At 43.9% G+C, this 15,040-nt stretch overlaps 1 protein-coding gene across 16 annotated transcripts in view; it reads left to right on the forward strand.

The window, feature by feature from the left end:
- LOC105467301 (zinc finger and AT-hook domain containing) overlaps positions 1 to 15,040 on the forward strand; it is a 344,890-nt gene that overhangs the window by 238,596 nt on the left and 91,254 nt on the right. The window lies entirely within an intron of this gene.

Here is a 15,040-nt window from a genome sequence, read left to right on the forward strand (position 1 = left end):
TATTTTATCCTGTTGACATCTTAGAGCTCTTTGTACTTAATACTTTGTCATCATTTGCCTTTATGTTTTGTTTATGGTATCTTTTTATATACAAGTTAAATAACTTGGTTCATTTAAAGTTATTTTCCTTTATGTTTTCATCTTCCATGATTCTCTCTGTCAAAAGAAACCTTCCTCAGTTTGGGGCTATATTCTTTTACTTTTTCTTTGAGTTTTAGTTTATGATTACATAACATTTATGAAATTTAATATTCTTGCAATTTATTTTAGCATATGGTATGTGGTAGGAATCTTTGTTTCCAAACGGTTATCATCGACTCAGTATATTTATAGAGAAATCAGTCCTTTCAATTTTATTTTTCAGTGCCAGAATTTCCGAAGATATTGGGTCTAATTCTGAGATTTTGGTCTGTCTCAGTGATTTTTGTACTAGTACCTTATTTTTCAAGCTGTTCTAGTGACTAACTTTATTGTTATCCAATAAAGTTTATTTTTTTATGAAGCTTACATAGTTTTTCTCATTTAGTTATTACTCCTTTAGATAAACTGCAGAATTGTTCATCAAGTTAGGACTATCCCTGGGGATGACCTTGTAAGCTGTTTGACGATGTCTGTAACATGCTTTAAATCCATTGGTCACCTGTGCTTGTACAGGTGCTTTGGTTGTCTTGATGAGACTCTCAGCCTTTAACCATACAATTAGCTTTTTACTTAGAAGCAAAGATTGCCTTACAGCCTGCCTGGAATTATTTGGTTTTAGTTGTATTTGTGGTATGAGTAATAACTCAGTAGGTTGCTCTGTAGAGAAGCCGTGTAGAGTAGGTAGAGCTAGAGAGGCTTGGGTGTGGGTCTGTCTACCCCTTCCTAGTAGGGTGATTTTGGTTAGATTACTTCTCTGAGCCTCACGTTCCTCATCAGTAAACTGGGATCGGTATACCCTTTTGTTGAGTGGGTCTGAGGATCAAAAGACAGGAAGTGTACCCCATGCTTGCCTGGCAACCTCCTGTTCTCCTGGCTACCCTGCCTCGGCATCCTGTCCTGGTTCTGCCTTAGCTTTCTGATCTCTACCTCTCGGAGGCCATGGGGTTCAGTCTATGAGTGTTCTTTTTTTCCCCCCTGTGTCAGAGTCTCACTTTGTCAGCTAGGCTGGAGTGCGGTGGTGCGATCTCAGCTCACTGAACCCCGCCTCCCGGGTTCAACTGATTCTTGTGCCTCAGCCTCCTGCCATAGCTGGGATTACAGGCATGTGCCACCATACCCAGCTAATTTTTGTATTTTTGGTAGAGATGGGGTTTTGCCGTGTTGGCCAGGCTGGTCTTGAACTCCTGACCTCAAGTGATCTGTCTGCCTCGGCCTCCCAAAGTGCTGGGGTTATAGGCATGAGCCACCACATGTTCTTTTTCTCCTCACACCTTCGGTGATCCCTCCAGTCTTATGGCTTTAAACACGATTTAGATAGAGGATGTATGGTTTGGCTGTGTTTCCACCCAAATCTCATCTTGAATTGTAGCTCCCGTAATTCTCATGTGATGTGGGAGGGACTCAGTGGGCGATAACTGAATCACGGGGGCAGTTTCCCCCATACTGTTCTCATGCTAGTGAATGAGTCTCATGAGATCTGGTGGATTTGTAAGGGGTTTCCCCTTTCTCTTGGCTCTCATTTTCTCTTGCCTGCCGCCATGTGAGATGTGCCTTTTGCCACGATTGTGAGGCCTCCCCAGCCACATGGAACTGTGAATCCATTAAACTTCTTTTTCTATATAAATTACCCAGTTTCAAGTAGGTCTTTATCAGCAGTGGGAAAACGGACTAATACAGAAGGCTTCCACACTTGGATTTCCAGTCCTCTTGTTCCTCCCAGCCTTGGCACTGCCCTGTCTATAACTGCCCACTCAACATCTGCACTTGGATGCCCACCTGGCCCCCCGAGCTTAGCGTGCTCAACACTAAGCTCCTAATCTTCCTCCCTAGACCCCACCCAGGGGTTGCCAAAGTTTGTAAAGAGATTGTAAGTATTTTTGGCTTTGAGTGCTACATCCAGTTTTCTCTTTTTTGTTGTTTTTATTTTTACAAACTTTGAAAAGTGTAAAAGCCAAGCTTAACTCCCAGCTGTACGAAAGCAGGAAGCAGGCTCAATTTGGTGCTCGGGCATAGGTTGCCAACCCCTGCTGTACCCCTTCTTGGGAAATGGCTGCTCCTTTTCCTTTGCTCAGGTCAAAAGCATTGGGTCGGTCTTGACTGTCTCATTCGTATCCCACACATGATCCCTTAGCAAATCCTGTGTGTTCTGTCTTTAACATGATCCAGAGTTCTGCTGCTTCTCAGCACCCTCATGCCATCCTTTTTGTACAGGCCCCTGTCATCTCCTGCCTCCATTCTTGCAGTAGCCTCCTAACCTTTCCCTAGAACCTCTCCTGGTCCCCACAAGTCCATTCTCAGCAAAACAGCCAGTGATCCTGTGGAAACAAAGGCCAGGTCATGCCACTCCTCTGTTCAGAACCCTCCTGTCTATCTGCTGTCATTCTGAGTGGAAGCTCAATTCTTCACCATGACCTGCTTAATCCCCCCGTCTCTCTGACCTCTTCTCCTTCTAGTCTCCCCCAGCTGGCATCTCTCCAGACATATTGCATTCATTCCCTTTATTTTTTATTTTTATTTTTATTTTCTGGAGACAGAGTTTTGCTTTGTCGCCCAGGCTGGAGTGCAGTGGCGCGATCTCGGCTCACTGCAACCTCTGCCTCCCAGGTTCAAGCAATTCTCTTGCCTCAGCCTCCCGAGTAGTTGGGATTACAGGCATGTGCCACCACACCCGGCTAATTTTTTGTATCTTTAGTAGAGATGGGGTTTCACCATGTTGGGCAGTCTGGTCTTGAACTCCTGACCTCAGGTGATCTGCCTGCCTCGGCCTCCCAGAGTGCTGGGATTACAGGCATGAGTCACCATGCCCGGCCTATCTTCATTCCTGTTCCTCACACCTGCCAGGTATGTGCTCATCTCAAGGATTTTGCTTTGGCCCTTCCCTCTGCCTGGAGTGTTCTTTCTCCCTGTCTGAATGGATACCTCCTTCATGTCCTGGAGGTCTTTATTGAAGAGTCACTCGGAATGAGTCTTCCCTCGGTGCTTACGTGTAGAGAGTCTCCATACCCCACCAACTAGTCCAGACGCCCGTGGCTTCCTGTGCTGCTCTCCTTGGCTTATCTTCCTCCAGTGTATTATATAGTTTCCTTATTTACCACTTTTTTGTCTCTATTACTGGAACGATCCCACTAATCACTTCATACTCTCTTTCATGTTTTTTACTGTTTCTCTTTAAACCAACCCTTCTCCAATGTACTGTATAATTTCCTTATTTATGAAGTTTCGTGTCTTCCACTAGATTGTAAGCTTCACAAGCAGGGATTTTCGACTTACTACATTTATTTTGTATCCTCAGCACTTAGAACAGGGCTTGGCTTATCAGAGGCACTCAATAAATTTGTGTTTATTGAATGAGTGGAAAATGTAAAGTGCCTTGCATAAAATGGCTGGGATATAGTAGTACTCACAAAGTGTCAATTATTTTCTCTGTTTCATCTTAGATAATTCTGTTAAATCAAATGCTTGTGAATTAGGTATTTTAAAATATGGTCAAGGAACTCACCATTAAGTGAATCTTCTTGGGCATTTTTTAATGAAGTAAAAAGGAATTGAGTAATTACAATTACCCTTTCTTCTAACTACTTGTGAATCCAATTTTTCACATTTGCTGGCTTACTTAAAGTGATATATCCCTATCTGTGGCATTCCTATTTCCCGAAGGAACTCATTATTGTACCTTAGAAAAGATAGCTCATTCTGGGTGAAGGTTTCAGTTAAAAAGATTTGCCAGTCAATATGTACAAAGAGAGACATTGATCTATAAAGGGCCCGATTAAACCCTTTGTGTGTATGCCAACAGGATGTAAGAATTTAATGCAAAGATCATGCTGTAATGTAGTCCCCCCCCTTTTGACTTTAAAAAGGCCTAGACATGATGTGCTATCTGGAGGTTTATACATGATTCTGCCCACCCATAGCAGATGGGGAAGGTTAAGCTGTACAGTGCCTTTATGTTATATAATCAAACAGGAATCCTCAAATCATGAAATAAAAAGGTCTTTGGAGTTTATTACTGATTCCTTTGGGTCTCTCCCCTCCCCTGATCCAGACTGCCTCTGTACATTTTAATTAAGAAGTTTTGGGATAAAATTTGAAAAGAATTATCCAGGCTTCAAGCACTCTTGTAATGGGCAAGTGGAGATTTGAATATGGAAATCAGGTTTGAGTGGAGTAAGTACCCTTTTTTTCTGTCCCTTCTTCAGTTTATGATAAGAGAGCTCATGGCTGCAGATGAAAATATTCTAGGAGATCTGAGTGCGGAGTTTTGCTTTGTTTTCCTCCCCTGTCCTCTAAAAAGCAAAGCCACTCTAGGATAAAGTAGCCCCATGGCCTTTTGCTTCTAAAAACAGAACCAGGAAGTAAATAGAAAATGGTCCCTGAGCACCTAGCTGGGTTGGTCTTATAAGGTTAACTTGCAAGGCTTTAGTGAGACGGTCTTTCTGCTGCATCCTTGTCCCTCGTGTTCTTCCTCCTACTTGCCCTTGGAGAAAAGGTGAAGGGGCAGGTGTGGAAGTGTGGCTACTGGATGAACATGGTAGGTTTCTGTTGCTTATCCTTGGGCTGGAGTCTGGGTGATCGATGGGAGAAGGTAGGGCTAATTTCAGGGCCCATAAATACCATTTTTAATAGGTTCACCCTGTTTGTGTTCATATGTAGCTCTTTTTCTCAGGTTTTTATAAACCACAAGATCCATTAGGAATAAGTGACCCCATACTATAAAATGAACTACGCAGCTAACTGAGCAATTAGCTTAGATTGATATACAGATTTAACTTTTTAATGAGGCTTGGCTACGTGAAACCTCACCAGGTAGAGGGGTCTCAGCTGCAAATGTCTGGCACAGTGTCTGTAACTTTCATCTAGCCCTGGTGCTGTGCTCTGTCCTTTATGTGGCTTTGCACTGCCTTCGGTTTCTTTCCACCTCTGTCTCATGCTGATCCATCCCTCCTTATATCAAAACTGATGTACTAATTACAGAGAATCATCAGGCCCTAAGTCTGCGGTTGCTTGAAGTTCAGCCTTTAAAGTACAGAGATTTCTTTAACTGCATTTTTATTGCTGTAGCTATTTCTGTTCCGATTTGCCACTGCATAAATCACCACAGATGCTAGAACTGTGAAGATGTGTGCTTTGCAAAACACTTGCTGCAAAATGCCTGTTATGCTTCCTGCAGGATGCTTTTCTTACATGAGGCAGCAAACCTCTGTGTGCTGGGCTACATGGAGAAGTGAGGAGGTAGAGTAGGGAGAACCTTGGGCTCCAGAGGCAGGCCCAGACTGGAATCACTTCTTGCCTGAACAGTCTTGAACAGTGATCCCCATTTGTAACATGGATGTTACATGTTTCCTGTGGCTCCTGTAACAAATTACCACAAAGTTAGCGACCTAGATCAACACAGATGTATTATGTTGTAGTTTGGAGGTCAGTGATCTAAAATCAAGGTATCAGCCGGGCTGCATTCCTTCTAGGAACTCTGGAGGGGAACCTGTCTCTGCATCCGGTGGCTTATGGACCCCTTCCTTCATATTCAAAGCCAGCAGTCCAGCATCTTCCAATCTCTTCTGTCCCTGCTTCCATCGCTGCACTCCTTCTCTGACTTCAAGCCTCCTTCCTCCCTTTTATAAGGACCCTTGTGATTTCACTAGGACTATCTGGATAGGCCAGGCTAGTCCCCAGCTCAAGATCTTTGGCTTAATCACATCTGCAAACTCCTTTTTTTTTTTTTTCCCCCCATATATGGTAGCATGTATAGGTTCTGGGGATTCGAATCTGGATATCTTTGGGAGGGCCATTATCAACCCACAGCATGGGGCTGCGGGAAGATTAATTGGGTTCATACTGTGGGTGTCAGCTCATGTACCCTTTCCTCTGGCGCATGAACCAGTAGCTCTTAATGACACAGTATAAGAATGGATATTTGTAGCAGTTAATTTACATCATCTGGGAAAGATTAAATCACTATTTTTTTTTCAAATATTCTCTTATTAGGAAGGCACAATGCAATAGTTAATATTTAAAGAGTATCACTGTTGAAAAGGGTAAAAGTCAGTTTCCTGAAAAAAAGTTAAAGTCAATTTCCTAAAAACTCTTGAAAATTTACTTATGTAAAATACCACCTTTTTCAGTAAGACTGGATAAACAGTCATAAGGAGGCATTTTTACTTTTATACCTCTAGAATAGTATTACTAATAACAGTTGAGATTTATGGAAATTCTTTCCTGTAAGTACTTTAGAGCTCCTTCAGGTTTGAGGTGCACATAAAATTTGATTTGGCAAGGATGATTTAATTTAGCAGATACTTAAAACAAGTTGCCTTAAATTCCAAGGAATTTTTCGTTGCTGTGTCTCTCTGTGTTCTGATGGAATCCAGATGCCAAAAGCTGAAGGTGACGTTTTAAGTTTTTTTTTTCTGCCATTCCATTCCTTCTTAGTTTTACATAGAACTCTATTTAAAGTAAGCAAGCAGCTGGAGTCATCCTCAGGGAAAGTCACCAAGCAGATGAGGCTGTAGTAAGAAACAAAGGGAACAACAGGTGCCACACATAGTGCCAGTGCCAAGTCGCCAGGCTAGGGCTTCACAGATCCCACGGTGGCCCGCCCACAGCTGCCAGGAGGCAGGGAGCGATTGCCTTTCTTTTCAGAAGCAGAGAACGGGAGCTCAGCCTGTGGCTCCCTTACAGCTGAGTTTCAGAGGTCTAGGGCGACATGGGCGCCTTTTTGCTTCCATGTCCAGCTGGGAATAACTTCCTGCTTGAGCCCAGGGGCTTCAGCAAGGCAGGTACTGTGCTGGCTCCCCCACCTACCACATTGCTATCCCCCTTTCCTTCCATGTGGAGAGTCAACAGGAACTTAAGTCTGAGCTCTCTTAGGTTTGGTCACATCTCTTTATCTAACCTGAGGCAGGATAACAAGTATTCCTGTTTCTTCTTTCCTTCTCCTATTTTCAAGTCCCCTCTTCCCTTTCTAACAGGATAGCCTGGGTAACGTTTTACCTGGCTAAGGCTGGAGTACAGAGCAGAGCTCAGGATTCTCTGACTCCAGACCCTGTGCTGGCTTTCACTGTCTGGTGATCCTTGAATTCAGCCAGCATCCAGTTCCCAGGCCCAGGCAGTGCTCAAAAGGACAGAGGTCAGCTTTGCTTCATCAGTCATGGACATGCAGTCCCAGCACTCATGGTTAGGCAAAGAAAGAGGCTCCTTCCAAAAGAACACTTGAAAGCGGAGAGAGATTTGGCAAAGATGTGCCTCACCTTTGGAGAGATGAACAGAAATAATGGAAATGACATTTTCGTGCCTGCATCCCCATCTTTGAAGGAGAGTTCAACCAAGTCACATATTTTTAAAGGGAAATGGAGCTGCTAGTGAAACACTGTGTTTCCAGAAAGAGCTGCGGTGTCTGCAGTGGAAACCTCCAGCGAGCCTAGCACTCAGAAAGACGTCTAACTGAAAACTACAGGGCCAGGAACACTGCTGGGGTCCCTTTCCTTCCACCGGCAACATCAGACTGCATAAATCCACAAACTGCCATACAGTCCTCAAAGTTTATCTTTGAACTACACGACACATCTTTCCTTTCTTAAACAAATTTGTTGCCAGTTCTCAAGAACCTTCTAAGGAAGGTGGCCTGTTTTGTTGTTGTGTTATTTTTCTTTTTACATTTTTAAAATTAAAGTACACACACACACACAGAGACAGTTCAGAAGTATACAGCTTGATGGATTGTTACAAAGGAGGCACACCTGTGTAACTACAGTCTAGAAGAAACAGCACACTTCCAGCCTCTTGGCAATTTCTTACTCCCGCGACATTATTGCCCATCTCTCTTGCCCAGAGGTAACTGCTTACTGCCCTGACTTCTGGCACTGTAACGTGCTTTTCCTTGTCTTTGAACTTCGTAGCGTTGATTCATACAATATGTGTTCTTTTATGTCTGGCTTCTTCCTTTTCACAGTATGGTTGTGAGATTCATCTAGTTTGTTATGATTTTGACTTTTACCATCTGGGCCTGTAGGTCAAATAAAGAATTTCATAGGGAAATGAGATTCTAAATTCTGTGGTTTCTGACCAGGAAATCTTTGTTCCCACAGTGAATTTTTTTTTCCCACTGTGGCAGTACTTTTGCAGTCAGCTTGGAGTGTGTGTTCTGCAACAGTGTTTCTCCAAAAGTGGTATGACTCAGCTTTGCTTTGTCCTTATTTACAAGGTGTGGCTCAGAATGACATTTGACTGTTTACAGAAATTAAATTCTGCCCCAGAGGTAAAGAAGCGACTACTCCTGAAATTTTTTGCAAAATTAGGCCACTGGCTCTTTTTTGTGAAGAAGAGGGAGAAAGATGCTTGGTCAGAAAGAGCACCCGTAAGTCAGTGCCCTGCCAGTCAAGGCTGGGGTGCTGTTATTTAAAAGACGGTGAACTTTCAAGTTCAGAAGCCATGGGTATCATTTTATGGCTCTGCGTTGAAAGATCTGTCTTCTGGTTTGTGTGCAGTAACGGATGAAACATCTCAGCCTTTCAGAGATGGGTGCTAATGATCTGAAAGGCTTTTCTGTTAGAGTGCAGACAACATGAAAACAATGTTCATAAAAATCCAACCTCTTCCTGCAAGTGTGCCCACAATTCTTTAAAAGTTCTTTATTTTAAATCTTTAAAAATCTTTATTCATGTTCATATGGAATGGCTATATAGTTGTAATGAAAAGATATAATTCTTATTAATATTATAATAATCTTTGTTGCTTGTACAGTTCATTAATAACAAGTTTAAGAGTTATATGTTGCACTAAGGTGATCCATGAGTTCTATAACCATTCCCTTATTTCTGGACAATGTGTTATTTTCATTTTTCCTCCCATTATTATAACTTATGTGGCAGGGGCTTCTTTCTTGCATATATAAACTTTTTCTTCTTTTGAATTAACTCCTTAGGACACATTTCCAGGAGCAGGATGGCTATTTTGTTTTGGTGGTTTTAATTGTGCATTGCACTGCCAACTTCCTTTCCAAAAAATTGTACCAGAAATAAGAAAGTGTCCCAGCTTAACTCTTCCATTTTTAACACTTTGTTACTAAAAATGTCTAGTTTCTTAGTTTAATGGGTATCAAATCTTACCATGTTATAATTTTTATTTATATGATAGCTCGTAAAATCAAACAGGTATTATGACAGTTAAATGAGTTAATGGTCGTAAAGCATTTGTAGCATTGGTTCATAGTGCTGTGTAGAAGAGTGTGCTGTCACTGGACTTTTTCAGTTAATTAAATCTGATTCTGTCCTCTCTAGAGAACACTGTTTGGTCAAGCCCTATTTTGGCCTGCTTTCTGGGGTCTTGGTGTTTTATAGTCATACATTCACTGGTTCATTCAACAGCTATACTTCTTGGACTGTTGGTTGCAGTTGACAGAAACTCATTTGAGGTCACAGAAGTCGCCAAGGGGCATTTATGGTAAACTTACTTGGAATCTTACAGAGACTGAGGGCCTTTGTGTTTGAGTTCCTTCTTCCCAGTGCTGTGTTCACCTCTTCCTCGTGCAGCTGGTCTCCTTACCCTTCCATCTTGTGTAACGTCACTTCCTCACAGAAGCCTTCCCTGACAGCCTGGCCACATGGCTGCACCCCTTCCACACTCCCTCATGCTCCACCGTGGCTCCTTGCCTTTGTCCTTCGTGGCCTGTTGCAATTGGTAATTATTTGTTGGAATACTTGCTGGTTGTCCATTTAGGTGATGAGCGCCAGAAGCAGAGCCTCTGGTGTCTTGTCCACTCTCATCTCCTGGGGTCAGGCATGGTCCTGGCACCCAGCAGCACTTCCGTGAATGCTCGCTGAGTGAATGGACACAACCAGCCAGGCGATTGTCTTCATCCTCCACCTTTCGTCCTCTCTGCTTCCTTACTTCATACTGATGTCCTGTCTCTGTCTCTCTATGCTGTGCTCTCCTCTCACCCCATGTAGATTGGCTTGCTTACTAGTTTCACCCACAGACTGAAAACACAACTCTCATCCACTCCTGAGTTGCAAGCTTCATATCTGGACAGTTCTGATTCCAGGCTCAGCTACAGTCTCTTGTCCACCGTGGTCCAATCTCCTGTGACTTGGAGTGGGGAGATGGTGGGTAGGACCACATATCACTGGCCCTTGTGATGCCCCGTGTGACCATGTTGATTATGGGGAGGGGAGAAAGGGTGGCTGAACAGACTTCTGAATGGGGTGCTCCTATAAATTAACTGCTAGCCTTACCTCCAGGATGCTGTCACCTCCAAGCACTGAGGACGTGGCATGAAAATTGCAGTCTTGTCTCAAAGTCCCCACAACCTGCAAGGGTGCCAGATGGACCAACCAAGGTGAATCAGTGCACTTCTTCGGTGATTGCAACCAAAGCCAAAACCCAAAATCTCCACTGTCATGAGGCGAACATTCTCGTGAGTGAGATGAGTAACAAACACTATAAATCAATAAAGTGTGTGGTATATTACAGTGGAAATATGAAGACATCTAGAATATTAAGAAAATTGAGAGATGAAAATAAAAATATGAATATGAAATGATTCCATTTCAGTATGAAAATATAAGCTGAGAAATGCTAAAAATGAATCAGTAAAGGGGTATAGGGACTGTGATTTTAAACAGAATGGGCTGAAAGGACTCAGTGTGAAGGTGACATTTGAACAGAGACTTGAGGAAGATGAGGCAACAGAGCATGGCATATCTGGGATGGGCACCCCAGGCTCTGGGAACAGCAGGTGCAGAGGTCTGGAGGTGGGTGGGTAGACTGTGTCTATGGAGTGGAGAGAGGTGAAGGCAGTGCATGAGCTCCAAGAGGTGACAGGGAGCCACACACCCCTGTGCCCTGCAGCCACTATGAAGCTCCTGGCTTTTGCTCTGCGTGGAGATGAGGCCAGATAGGGTGTTGGGAATAGGAGGAGGAGGAGGTTTTCTGTAAACTCTGCTATTACAACTGTTTACTTATACTTTGGTAGAGTTGTACAAACCTTTTCCTTTGCTCTGTTTTTATGCTTTTTGTTTTAGGTGTATTGATTTAGGCTGGCTTAATTAGAACTGAATACTTGGATTGTCTCGGAGTGTCAGGGAGGTACAGGTCTGGAGGACACTGCACTCAGCTGAACGGTCCACTGCGGGGTCACCTGTATGCACCCCCAGCCTCATCCTTCAGGGGGCTGCTTTTCAGATGCTTGCAGGCCCAGTCCCTGAGTCCACCCTCACAGCAGACAGGGATTACCTCCCCGTTTTTCTGATGGGGCCTCTGAGTAGCATAGAAGAAGGAACCCAGGGTCACTCAGGGTGAGCAGGACAGGGCCAGAAAGAGAACATAGTTCCCCTGCAACTGGCTCTTCTTGGGCCATCCTTTCTGATGGGTAGTCACCTTCTGATGGGTAGTCACCTTATGTGTTAGTGGCACAGATATGCCATTGCTGGTATAAATTCCTCCTTCCATTTGGGAAATTGTATCACACCCTTATTAGCTGAAAAGATTCTTATGTGGCTATGAATGGAGGTGTTGGGGTGAACAGACCGGGGGCCAAATCTGGGCTCTGCCACTTACCACTTCGTGATCTGACAAGTGACTCAGAGTCTTGATCCCAGGTCCTCATCCGTGAAAGGGTGACACTGCCTGCCTCCTGGGCTTTTGGTGCGTGGTAAGATTGTACACGTCATGCCCCAGCACAACTCATGATGCCTAGTAGTCCAGTGGGTAGACCTAGCCAGGTATATTTTGGGGAAAAGGAATTACTTTTTAACAGTCAATCTCTTTTCTTTGTAGTCATTCTTTTCTTCCCCTGGTATTCTGGGTGATTCACATCCACATACAGCCGTTCGATGTGCATCTCCCAGCATTCTGAGGTCAGTCTCACCTCGAGTAAATACTAGGTTTTGCAGTTAACTCTGCCTGTAAGTCTCAGAAATCTCTTGATAGAAAACCATCTGACAGTCTCAAAGTATTACTCTTTTATGATTAGTCATGAATCTGTATCCCATTATTTTAATTAGGCAGCAAACAATTATGTCAGGTGTTCTCCCAGGCTTGTTTGATAGGTGCTGGCTATGGTTGCTGAGAACATTGGTAATATTTATTGCCAGGGCTCTGATGCTTCAGTAAGGGATGGCTTTTAGCTGCTGCCTTCTTTTCTTGTCTCTTGCAGAGTCTTGGAAGTACATCCATAAAAGGCTGACTCTTGATTTCAAACGAGGCAATTCTATTTATTCATTTTAGGGCTCTTTTTTAGCACTTAATCTGTTACTCTTTGACCCAAGTGTTTGATAATGAATGACAGAATATTTATCAACTTAGAGAATGGTTCCATTAGCTCTGCTTCCCCCACTCTAGTGGTGAAGAACACAGCACGATTTTGCCCAGGCTGCCCAGCATAAGGATGCTGTACACACATGAGCCATGTGTCAGTGGAGAAGTGTGTTTAGCTGAGATTCCACTGGAGCTGTGTAGAAATGTGTGGCCCTATGTTTAAAAGAAGATGTTACTGTATTTTTTTTTAAGTTCTAATTGCTCTCTAATTGTAACTGTGTGACTTACAAGTGAAAAAGTTTCCTTACACTTTGGGCTTGCAGAATTAATAAAATTTAGAATTTTGGGTTCATTCACCTGGAATAAAAGATACAACTGTGGTATTAATGTTTGTTTCCTTTTGCTGCTCTTATTGAGAGTTATGTTCATTTAAGACGTACAAAATTTTTGCTCAGTTCAGTTTAATGAAATGCATGGAATATATTCAGTCTGTGTGTGCACTCATGCTCTGAGGTACCAAGATGAGTAAGATGTGGTCCCTGCCATGGGCAGCTGAAGGCAGCCCCTGCCTTGTAAAGGCTGTAGAGGTGGAGCATAGACTGAAGCAAGTGAACAGTGTGTAGGGGGCCTGTGGAGGGCTGCCTCTTGGCCCAGTTACCGGAGTGTTCAATTTGAGTTCTGAATTAATAGGAAGAATGGCCAGATGCTGTGAGACAGTGCATTCCAGGCATGGAAAATGTTAGCAAAGGCTCAGGGGTCTGAGATTGCAAAGGCAAGGCAGAAAGTTTGGAGAACTCAAGGAGTTCACTGTTATGAGCCTAAATACAGAGGGGACAGGCACAAGAGGAAGTCAGAGAGAGGGGCGGGGTGGGTTGGGGAGAGTTGTTTCTGATTCTGGAGGGCCTTCTCTGCTGAACTCTGGAACGTCAACTTTGCTCTGAAGTTGGGGCCATTGGTTGGTTCTCATGGCTGGACTGTGGGATGGTTTATGCTGTAGCTCATCTGGATAGAAGATGAGGCATCTGGATGCATGTGTAGATAGATGTGTGGGTTGTGGATGATGGATGGATGATGGATGGATGGACGGACGGACGGATGGATGGACGGACGGACGGACGGACGGACGGACGGATGGATGGATGGATGGTAGTGTTTTATGAAGGCAAGGAAACCAGCTTAGGGGCTTTTGCTGTTGTCCAAGAAAGAAATGAGGAGGACCTAAACCGGTGTGGAGGTATTAGAAATAGAGAGAAATAGACAGACAAGAGAAATATTTAGGAGATGAAATCAGGTGCTGAAAAAAATGAGGTGAGTGTAAGTTAGGGCCATAAAGATGTTGAGGAAGGCTACTGGGTATCTGATGTAGGTGATCAGATGGGTGATTAACTGGGAAGGCTGGAGGTGGAAGCTGTTTGGTGAAGAAGATGTGTCCAGCTTAGGACATTTGGGACAGCTAAGTAGCTGGTCCCGCAGGCAGTTGTATACTCAAGTCTCAGATTCAGAGAAGAGATGAGAGTAGAAGATGCTGATTTTGGCATCAAAGGTTTACAAAAACCTGTAGGGGTCAGTTATATGCAAGGATGCTTGCAGAGTTAGACTAGGAGGGTGGGCTGGAACACTGTGGAACATCAGCAGCCTAATGATATCTGCCCTGATGAGAGGGAATGCCTCAGGGATACTCAAAATGAATAGAGAGGCCCAGAGAGGGGGTATTGTTATGGAGTCAAAGGAACAGAAGATTTCCAAAGGGTGAACTCTTAATGGAGTCATATTAAGAGTCATCCAGTAACATACAGGCCAAAATCCGCCACTGGCTTGGCATCCTAGTGAGAACTGGTTTCCAGTGAGCTGGCAGTGAAGAGAGGGGAGGGGAATGTCTAAGAGGGAAAGGTGCAAGAGCGCTCTAGGAGGAGCCAGTGCTTCTGGGAACCCAGCCACAGTGGCTGCGGGTGTCATGCCCTGAGGAGGTTTACACCATTAGAAGCTGCTTGTTGAATTCTTTACTGCTATACGAAGTAGGCCACATTTACGTTTGGTTACACGTGTTTGTATTATTGCTTGTTGAGGTTTTATTTATGCTAATCAGAGGCAAAATATAGTGTACCTCATATATCTATTAACTTGTTTTAACATACCCCATTATTGAATGTTTAAATATTGCTAAAACCTTAATCTTTTTAAGAGCAGTGGTTTACGTTTCGCTAGTTTTCTTTCTAGCATTCTCTCAAAAATGCCTTTGGCACTCCAACCAGAGTTAGGAGTTCTGCAACACAGATCCTGCACTTTGCTGACCATCATCCTGCAGACTCACCAGACTTTCAGGGTTATGTCTAAGGTCCTTGTGAGATGGTCCAGGCCCTTGACATTCTGGGCCGGCAACCTCTCCGGCTCAGCTCTTGACTTTCCGCAGACCTCACACTCCAGGAAGGAAGATGCAGCTGCTCCACTTTCCTGAGCACCCTGTGGTCCATTCCCCTGCAATCTCATCTGTGTGCGCTCCTCTCCCTCGATGCCCTTCTCTCTGGGTAGCTGGACACACCCTTACTCTTTCTTTAGGAGCCTGATGGAATGTCACTGCTCATGGGGCCTCCCCGGGTGGAGCTGGCTGTGCCTCTCCGTCCCTAGGCAGCGCCTCTCCACTCCCAGC

Source organism: Macaca nemestrina, chromosome 8 (assembly GCF_043159975.1).
Source record: "Macaca nemestrina isolate mMacNem1 chromosome 8, mMacNem.hap1, whole genome shotgun sequence".
NCBI lineage: Eukaryota > Metazoa > Chordata > Mammalia > Primates > Cercopithecidae > Macaca > Macaca nemestrina.